General features: G+C 39.3%; 1 pseudogene; it reads left to right on the top strand.

Annotated features, from left to right (window-relative positions):
* The first annotated feature begins 250 nt into the window (after positions 1-250).
* LOC116470539 (C-terminal-binding protein 2-like) lies at positions 251-8,939 on the top strand (annotated as a pseudogene).
* The last annotated feature ends 464 nt before the right edge of the window (positions 8,940-9,403 follow it).

The following is a 9,403-nucleotide window of genomic DNA, read 5'->3' as shown; positions in this document are numbered from 1 at the left end:
ACTCATACACTCACACTTACATAACTACAGGAGCACCAGAGCCACAGCTTCCCAGCATGGCCTACAGCTGGAGGCCCAACCCATCTACTCAGATTCCTTTTGTTGAATCAACGTGACCCATGCAAGGTTTCAAACCTGATGTCAATACCCAACTGAGGGCTCAGACCAGAGCTGGACCTGCATAAAAGTTCCATGTGGAGGCACTGACTTCCATATTTTGAGTTCTAGATTAGGTGGCAGAGAGTGAAGAATGAATCTTGCAAGAGAAAGTGGTCAGAAAAGGATCCAGTGGCAGAATTCCAGGATGAAGTCTAGTAGTCAGAAGGGAGTTGAGGCCACAGAATTGATGACTATGAGAGTGAATTCTGCAGACAAGAATCCAGTCATTGAAGAGGACCAGGTTTCAGAAACAGAATCCAGGTACCTAACAGCAGGGTGAGCATGAGGAAGCAGATGGTATTGAAGTTTATGAGCTATCAGAGGATAAATGGGGCAAGGAGCACTGTCCCAAAGAGTGACACTAACCATGAGGGAAGATGGTTTGGCTGTAGCTGAGCTTTGCTGCCCTCTTTACCGCAGGTGACCCTCTTTGCTCTAGTCTGTGATAGCTTCTTACACTTAAGGGTTTTGTTTTTGTTTTTGCCTTTTCCTTGGACAAATGAGGCAAAAGCGACTATAACTAAGTCACATCAGTGGCAAAGTTTAAAGAACACTTAGATTTTATAATTAATTCTTCTTCTTTTTTTTTTGATATGGAGTCTCACTCTGTTGCCCAGGCTGGAGTGCAGTGGCATGATCTCAGCTCACTGCAACCTCCGCCTCCCGGGTTCCAGTGATTTTCTTGCCTCAGCCTCCCAAGTAGCTGGGACTACAGGCACATGCCACCATGTCCTGCTAATTTTTTATTTTTTAGTAGAGATGGGGTTTCACCATATTGGCCAGGCTAGTCTCGAACTCCTGACCTCGTGATCCGCCCACCTCGGCCTCCCAAAGCACTGGGATTACAGGTATGAGCTACTGCGCCTGGCTATAATTAATTCTTTGGGGATAGCAATTACAGATCTATCCCCCTTCCCCTCAACCCCCGTGTAGACTGACAAGCGTCATCCAGGTAACATAGGGTTTCTGAAGATGCCCTGAATTCTGTCGACTCAACAATGAAGCCTCCCAGAGAGGCACCCAACATCTGGTGTGAGAGTGATCTAGAACATGTTCTCACAACCGCCCAGAAGCTGAATATCAAGTTTATCCAGACTTGGATCACAGTGATCACTGAACACAGCTTTTAATTACTCAACAATTAGTCAACAATATGCAGATAAGTAAGATAATTATTTGTCATATCTCTTACCTTCTCTGTTTATGTAGCCTACTTTATGTCTACGTAAAGTGTGTGGCCACAGCAAAGTGAGATTTGTTCTGTGCAGGACAGGAAAGGACACTGCTTCAACTATAAATTCTCCTCTTGTCAAAGGCACAGACATAATTAGCTATATCCAAGGGCACAACTATTCCTCTACCGACAATAAAGCCAGACTGTATTTGCATTTTATCTTGCAATATGCCCACCTAAAAAACATTTCTACAAAGGCTGCATAAAATACAACTGTCAAGTTTCAGTCCTGCTCCATACACCAGCAGCACATTTGCAAATATGAAGGTCTCACATTTTGTCAAGAGAAGGTACAGATCTGTTAGAAATTAAAAACAAGTATCATTTCCTAATGGAAGTTGGATTTTATTCTAAGCCAACATCTGGACTAATTTGCCAATGAAAGCTTTCTGCTTTAAACCTTGAAAGGGAGAAATAGACTAAATACATTGTATTTTAGGATTGATCTGTTGTTCTAATTTTTATCTCCACACAAGCCTTCACTTAAGGTTAAAATATGATATGAGTCTTCTTTGATCTTTCTACATCAGTTGGACGGTGAGTCAGTTCTCAATGTTTACTTTGTGGTACTATGATAATAAAAATACTGTAGCAGTTTTGTTTTACTATTCAGACTTTCTCAAAGAAGAAATCCTAGTGCCAAAAGGTAATAAAAAATACCAAAATGAAATTTCTCAGTTGTTAACATGTCAATCACAAGAAAATTTAGCTCTAGGAGTATCACCTCACTGCAAATGGATAAAATAGCAATCAATCACACAATAATTTTTATACTGGCATGTTAAATCTGTATAATAGTCAAAAATATGAATATCATGTTTCTATATAATATTTTATTAGATATAATTCTTTTCTACAGATCCTGATAAGTTTTTGTTCCAACTCATACTCACCGTTTTGTTTTGTGACATTGCCAAAATATATACTTTTACCCATATAAGGTAAAATGGCCCTGTGTATAAAATACCACGTGGTGAATGCTTGCATTTCAATTAAAACCAGATCTCATGACATCTTTATGCATCTGAGCCCCAGCCATCTGAGGGTAGCCATGTCAACCTCCTACACTCTTGATCAGTGTAAGCACGTCTATTCTTAGACTATGAAATATGGGTCTTGGGTGTCAGGGGAAGAATTGTTGGCTGGTCACAGCTGTGGCCTGGTGGGGAGTACTTTGTGTGGTCTGTGAGCAGAACTTTTCTGCCTTCCTTCCCAGCTGTGCACTGCTGAGTGGAAGAAGGTGTACCCCAGGCTCATCAATCTCTTTGTGTTCCTCACACTGAACTGGGAAGGTTAGAAAGAGGCAGGCCAGGAAGAGAGGTCCAGAGGCCAGTTTCTTCCCACTGAGTCAAAGAATAGCATAGAAAAGAGATTAAACAATTGTTCCTCTCAGGTTGCTTAGAAAGAAGACAGAGGCCACTAAATGAATGCATCATTCTTTGGGAGCTCCTGTGCCAGGCTGATAACTGTATGTGAGTCAAAGCTGAATAACTTCAGGGAAAAAAATCTCCAAAATATTAGGTAGAAACGAACAGGGAAAAAAACCTCACAGTTGCAGTTCATTTTTATTCATTGGTGATTAACTTGAAAAGTAGTCACTTGATCTACAAGGTTGTTTAAATGATAAAAAGACATTTTTCTAGTATTTTTCAAACAAAAAAGATAGGTTTTTATATTCCTATACCACATTGTGGTTTAATTTAAATAGTTTAAACAAACAAACAAAAAAAAACCTTTTTCTTGTTAAAGTCTATTGTTGCCAGAGCCAATCAGAAGCAAAAGAATGGATGTGAAAATTAGGCCTGAGAATGTATATTTGGATAAAAAAATTTAAAAATAAACTTAATTCTTAGCTGCAGGAACCTTTCCCAACTGACACCTGGGAATTACACTGTCACTGTCCTAACTTGGGTTTTGAGTACATCTTAGAGTTTATCGTGAAAAACGCCAGTTTCACCTGTTTTGTTAGTTCAAGGATATTGTCATTATTTGTTGTGTTTATTAAAAAGTCTAAAATACAATTTCTGCAAGATTGAAAAAGATAAAATGACTTCCCATTTTTCTTAACTCTTTCCTGCAGTTTCTGTTTGAATAAAGATTTCAAAAGATTGTAAAAACCAGTTTTCTGGGGGGTCTTTTTTATTATTATTATACTTTAAGTTCTGGGATACATGTGCAGAACCTGCAGGTTTGTTACGTAGGTATACACATGCCATGGTGGTTTGCTGCACCCATCAACCCGTCATCTACATTAAGTATTTCTCCTAATGCTATCCCTCCCCTAGCACCCCACCCCTTGACAGGACCCAGTAGGTGATCTTCCCCTCACTGTGTCCATGTGTTTTCTTTGTTCAACTCCCACTTATGAATGAGAACATGCGGTGCTGGTTTTCTATTCTGTGTTTGTTTGCTGAGAATACCATTCAGGACATAGGCGTGGGCAAAGACTTCATGACTAAAACACCAAAGCAATGGCAACGAAAGCCAAAGTTGACAAATGGAATTTAATTAAACTAAAGAGCTTCTGCACAGCAAAAGAAACTATCATCAGAGTGAACAGGCAACCTACAGAATGGGAGAAAATTTTTGCAATCTTTCCATCTGACAAAGGGCTAATACCCAGACTTTACAGGAACTTAAACAAATTTACAAGAAAAAAAATCTCATCAAAAAGTGGGTGAAGGTTATGAACAGACACTTCTCAAAAGAAGACGTTTATGTGGCCAACAAACATGAAAAAAAGCTCATCATCATTAATCATTAGAGAAATGCAAATTGAAACCACAACAAGATACCCCCTCATGCCAGTTAGAATGGTGATCATTAAAAAGTCAGGAAACAACGGATGCAGGAGAGGATATGGAGAAATAGGAACGCTTTTACACTGTTGGTGGGAATGTAAATTAGCTCAACCATTGTGGAAGACAGTGTGGCGATTCCTCAAGGATCTAGAACTAGAAATACCATTTGACCCAGCAATCCCATTAATGGGTATATACCCAAAGGATTATAAATAATTCTACTGTAAAGACACATGAACACGTATGTTTATTGTGGCAATATTCACAACAGCAAAGACTTGGAAGCAACCGAAATGCCCATCAATGATAGACTGGATAAAGAAAATGTGGCATATATACACCATGGAATAGTATGCAGCCATAAAAAAGGATGAGTTCATGTCCTTTGCAGGGAAATAGATGCAGCTGGAAACCAGTTTCTCCATCACTGGTACAGAAAAATCAAAATAGAACAGAATGCTATAGTGATAATAAAAGTGCTCTTAGACTTAAATAACAATCTTTAAACAAAAATTATTCTAACTCAATTAGTTGATTGAGTTATCCCTGGTAACTGAAGGAAACATTTGTTTTTGTTGGGATCAGCACAACTGTCTAGAAATATAAAATTTTGTTTGCTTTTATTAATAGATGAAGCAGCATACTTTACATTCAAGCTGTTGATTTGAAGCCCATTTTTGTTGACCTTTCAGAGTAAAATTTTTTCCAGATTCCCTGTACCTGTTTTCACAACATGACATATTCGGAAAGTTTTCTTCTTAACATTAGTTGCTAAGCAAAATATATTTCAGTATGCCTGCTGTAAAGTTGTCAGTCAAATCCACATGGCAAGTGTTTGGTAATCTGATAACACTTTACCTTACCAGCCATTATCTGATATTTTACAATTGATGCTAGGATATTTAACTAAAACAGAGTCATTTTTTTTATTGTGTGAAATCAGAGATGTGATGAAAAGAAGTCTGAAATCTCAACATTCCCCCATTTCATTAGGGTTCTTATTTGACTCTCTTAATATCTTTATTGGAAGCACTCTGTCATGACTGGCTATTTTCACAAAAGTAGAAGTAGTCCTATGAACAGTAGCAAAATATTTCTCTCAAGTAACAAAAGAATAAAAATTGTTTTGTAAAAACATGTTTTTCTTTCATTTTACATAAAAAAATTATACCCAAACTCTATTATTTTGAACTTTTTCATTAAATGGGTTGAATTTACTTTATTATTTCCAAATGTAAGGCAACATGCAAGAAATACATGCCATTTGTAAACTCTAGTTTTGAGGGCTATTTATGAAGGTGTGGGAAGATGCAGATTTGTCTGAGATTATTCATCCTCATGGCCCAAATGAGAGTACGTGGAGAACTTTTGTCCGTGAGTATGCCTTTGAATACTTATTTGGAATCTGCCTTTAACAACCCCTGTACAATATAACAGAAAGTAGATTGTAGGAAGCTGCTCCTTTTACCTTGATCCTAAAGAGATAGCCATATAAGGATTATGAATTGGAGCAATGCTTATGATAATAGAGTTTGGTACTGTGTTTGTTATTGCCTCTACGTTTTCCAATGGATTGCATATGACTGTGATAAAGAAACAGTCTATGATAGCTAAACAAAGAGGTAGTCATTTCAGTTTATGTTTGAACTTCCACTCTTCTGTACTAATCAAACAAAATGATATCCAGCTGCTGTAGCCATAAAGCATTGTTTTATCGTATGCTTCTGTACGTATCTAGAAATATGTTATGTAAACCATTTTAATATGTGAAAGTTGAGGGTTCAATTGCATCAGAATCAGGAAATACAGGGTTAGGATAGTCAATTTAAACTCAGACCCTTCTCCTCATTATCAGCAATGTAACGGTGCCTTTCATTTCATGGATTTATTGTTTGTGACCATTTATGTTATATGTGAGCATCAGGTAATGGCTGACAGGCAAGATTGCAAACCTGAGGAGGACCATTCTTCCTTAGGATTGTAGTCAGTTCTAATCCATCATTTTACATACATAATCCCCGAGCAGTGCAAGCCTGAGACATGTGAGCATCTGTTCATTGAATGCACCTCTCTTCATGCCAACAACATATCACATGGAGCACATCTGAGTTTGACCAAATCATCAGGCTCCTGGACAGAGAGGTTTTACACATTAATGAGTATTTTGTTAGCAGCATTTGTGTGATTATATTTATTCACGTAAGAAGGCATCCAAAGAAAAATCTTAGAAACTATAAAAAGGCATGAAAAGAAAAATAAGTTTTACATTTTGCTGAATGTCTTTCCTAGCCCTTATGGGTGTTTCCACATTGCTATTTTACAAAATTGACATGTTATTCAAACAGTTATATAGGCCATTTATTTCAAAGTTAATATTTTTGACCATTCTTCCACCACAATAAATATTTTTTATGACATGATTGACTAAGTCTATGTATTTTCATTGTGTGGAAGTGAAAATCATTTTCATAACTACTCTCCTGTTTGGGGACTTTAAATGTTTTTCTATTATAAAAAAGCCTGCATTGTACCAATCTTAATTTTTTTAGAATACTTCTTTAGAAATAGAAGTTGTGTCCAGGGCAAAAAAAATTTAAGGCTTTTAATATCTATTTTCATATTGACTTTAAGAAAGTTTATTGCGTATCAATTTATAGTCCCTGGACAACATTTCTTTAAGTGGAACTGTTTATGGAATCTTCCATGCTCATATTTTGCTAAGAAACTTATTCAATAAATTCAACTGTTACATCTAGTTCTGCATTATAAACACAAACAATAAAGATAATTTTTAAAAATCTAGATCTAAGCTTTTATTCTTATATTGAATGAGGACACACTGTTGAGTGTAATGAGGACACACTCTTACACGAGTGTAAGAATGTGCTTATTTCTTCCAGCCTGAACTGATTGAATTCTCTTCAATATCCTGAATCTTACTCGTGAAAAAGTCTCCTTGAATTTGTAAGTTTCATCGCTGCTGTCTGATTTCTCATTTTCCATACAGAAGGCTGCATATGAAGGGATCTCTTTCTTCCTCAAACACCTAAGCCGGTAGAATTGAGCCAAAAATATGCAATTAGGCAAGACTCTCCAATGTTCAGTTGGCACGTGGCTATATACACAGGAGTAAAACAGGCTTGTGAGTTCTGGCTTTGGTAGGGCAGTTGCGCCTTCTCCATACCACTTGTCCACCAGCCTGCAAGTGATGTGAGCTGGCTGTGGCCTTAATAATGTCACAATGGCCTTCTTCCCCCACACTTCAACCTCCTACCCTTTTCCTTCTCTCTTTCTCTGAGTCTCTTATAAGGAAAGAGTCAGAAAAGAAATGCAATCCATAAGAAAACACTAAAGTGAAGGTGGATGACAAGCAACTGCTGCCTAGTGCCAAAAGGGCACAGATCAGGCCGAGCCTCATTTTATTTGTGAGCTCGTATCACAGCCTTTGGCATAATCCTTTGGGATAAATTTTCTAAACTTTTGAATCTCTGAGTAAGCGAATGGATGGAGAAGGAAACTTGATAGTGTAATAGTGCAGAGAGGCTGAGTGTGTGCATCCACCAAAACACGCATACCTCCATGCTTATTTGTGGGAGTACCTTAAACTGAAATAAAATGGTCAACAATATCAAATATAGTAAATATAGTCCAATATTTAAGATCTTTTTGTGGCCACAATCTCATTATTCCATTGGAAGTAAACACTGTATTTGCTTGCTCCATTCCTTTGATAAAGTGAGACAGCCAGATTGACATAACCTAAATCTTCTGATTCTTAAACCAATGATCCATATTTCTGGTTGAGCACTCTATACATTGTTTTCTGCCACATCCTCAATCTGTACCGGAGGAACACGTGGCTGTACCAGGCACTGCGGGAAGGCACGCGGGTTCAGAGCACGGAGCAGATCCTCCAGGTGGCCTCGGGAGCGGCCCGCATCCGTGGGGAGATGCTGGGCCTAATCGGCTTTGGTCTCACGGGGCAGGCGGTTGCAGTTCAAGCCAAGACCTTTGGATTCAGCGTCATATTTTATGACTCCTACTTGCAGGATGGGATCGAGTGGTCCCTGGGCCTGCAGAGGGTCTACACGCTGCAGGATTTGCTGTATCAGAGCAAGTGCGTCTCCTTGCACTGCAATCTCAACGAACGTAACCACCACCTCATCAATGACTTTACCATAAAGCAGATGAGGCAGGGAGCATTCCTTGTGAATGCAGCCCGTGGTGGCCTGGTGGACGAGAAAACCTTAACACAAGCCCTCAAAGAGGGCACGATACGAGGGGCAGCCCTCGACGGGCATGAGTCGGAGCCCTTCAGCTTTGCTCAGCGTCCGTTGAAAGATGCCCCGAATCTCATCTGCACTCTTCACACTGCCTGGCATAGCGAGCAGGCGTCACTGGAGATGAGGGAGGCAGCTGCCACCGAGATCCGCTGAGCCATCTCAGGTGGCATCCCAGAAAGCTTAAGAAATTGTGTGAACAAGGAATACTTTGTCACATTAGCGCCTTGGTCAGTAATAGACCAGCAAGCAATTCATCCTGAGCTCAATGGTGCCACAGACAGATATCCTCCAGGCATCGTGGGTGTGGCTCCAGGAGGACTTCCTACAGCCATGGAAGGGATCATCCCTGGAGGCATCCCAGCCACTCACAACCCCCCGACAGTGGCATATCCTTCCCAAGCGCCCTCTCCCAACTAGCCCACAAAACACGGGGACAATCGAGAGCACCCCAACGAGCAATAGCAGAGAATGCCAGAAGGTAATCACTCAGATACACTTGGGACCAAGAGACAGTGAAAAATAGATGAACGAAGAGAAAAACAATCGGATGGTCTTTGTAACTGATTCTGGGCATATGCATCATTGATGTTGCAGTGTTAAAACTACAAGAGCTAGAAAACTGAAGATGTCGTCTGCTTACGGAAGCGCTGAAAGACTAGGATGTGATTTATTAACGACCAACTTGTTTTTGTGTGTTAAGTTTTTCATCTGTGCAACAAATCACAAAGAATAAATAGAGCTTTTTCTTTATCAGTCCCTTGGGCACAGCAGGTCCTGAACAACCTGCTCTACAATGTTGCATGAAGAGTTCAAACAACAAAATAAAAAATATTAAGAGGAAATCCCTATCCTGTGACTTGAGTCCCTTAAGTCTACAGGGGCTGGTGACCTCTTTTTTGCTAATAGGAAAATCACATTACTACAAA

The sequence above is a fragment of the Hylobates moloch genome, unplaced genomic scaffold (assembly GCF_009828535.3).
Source record: "Hylobates moloch isolate HMO894 unplaced genomic scaffold, HMol_V3 SCAFFOLD_6, whole genome shotgun sequence".
Lineage (NCBI taxonomy): Eukaryota > Metazoa > Chordata > Mammalia > Primates > Hylobatidae > Hylobates > Hylobates moloch.
This window is presented reverse-complemented; position numbering and strand designations above follow the sequence as displayed.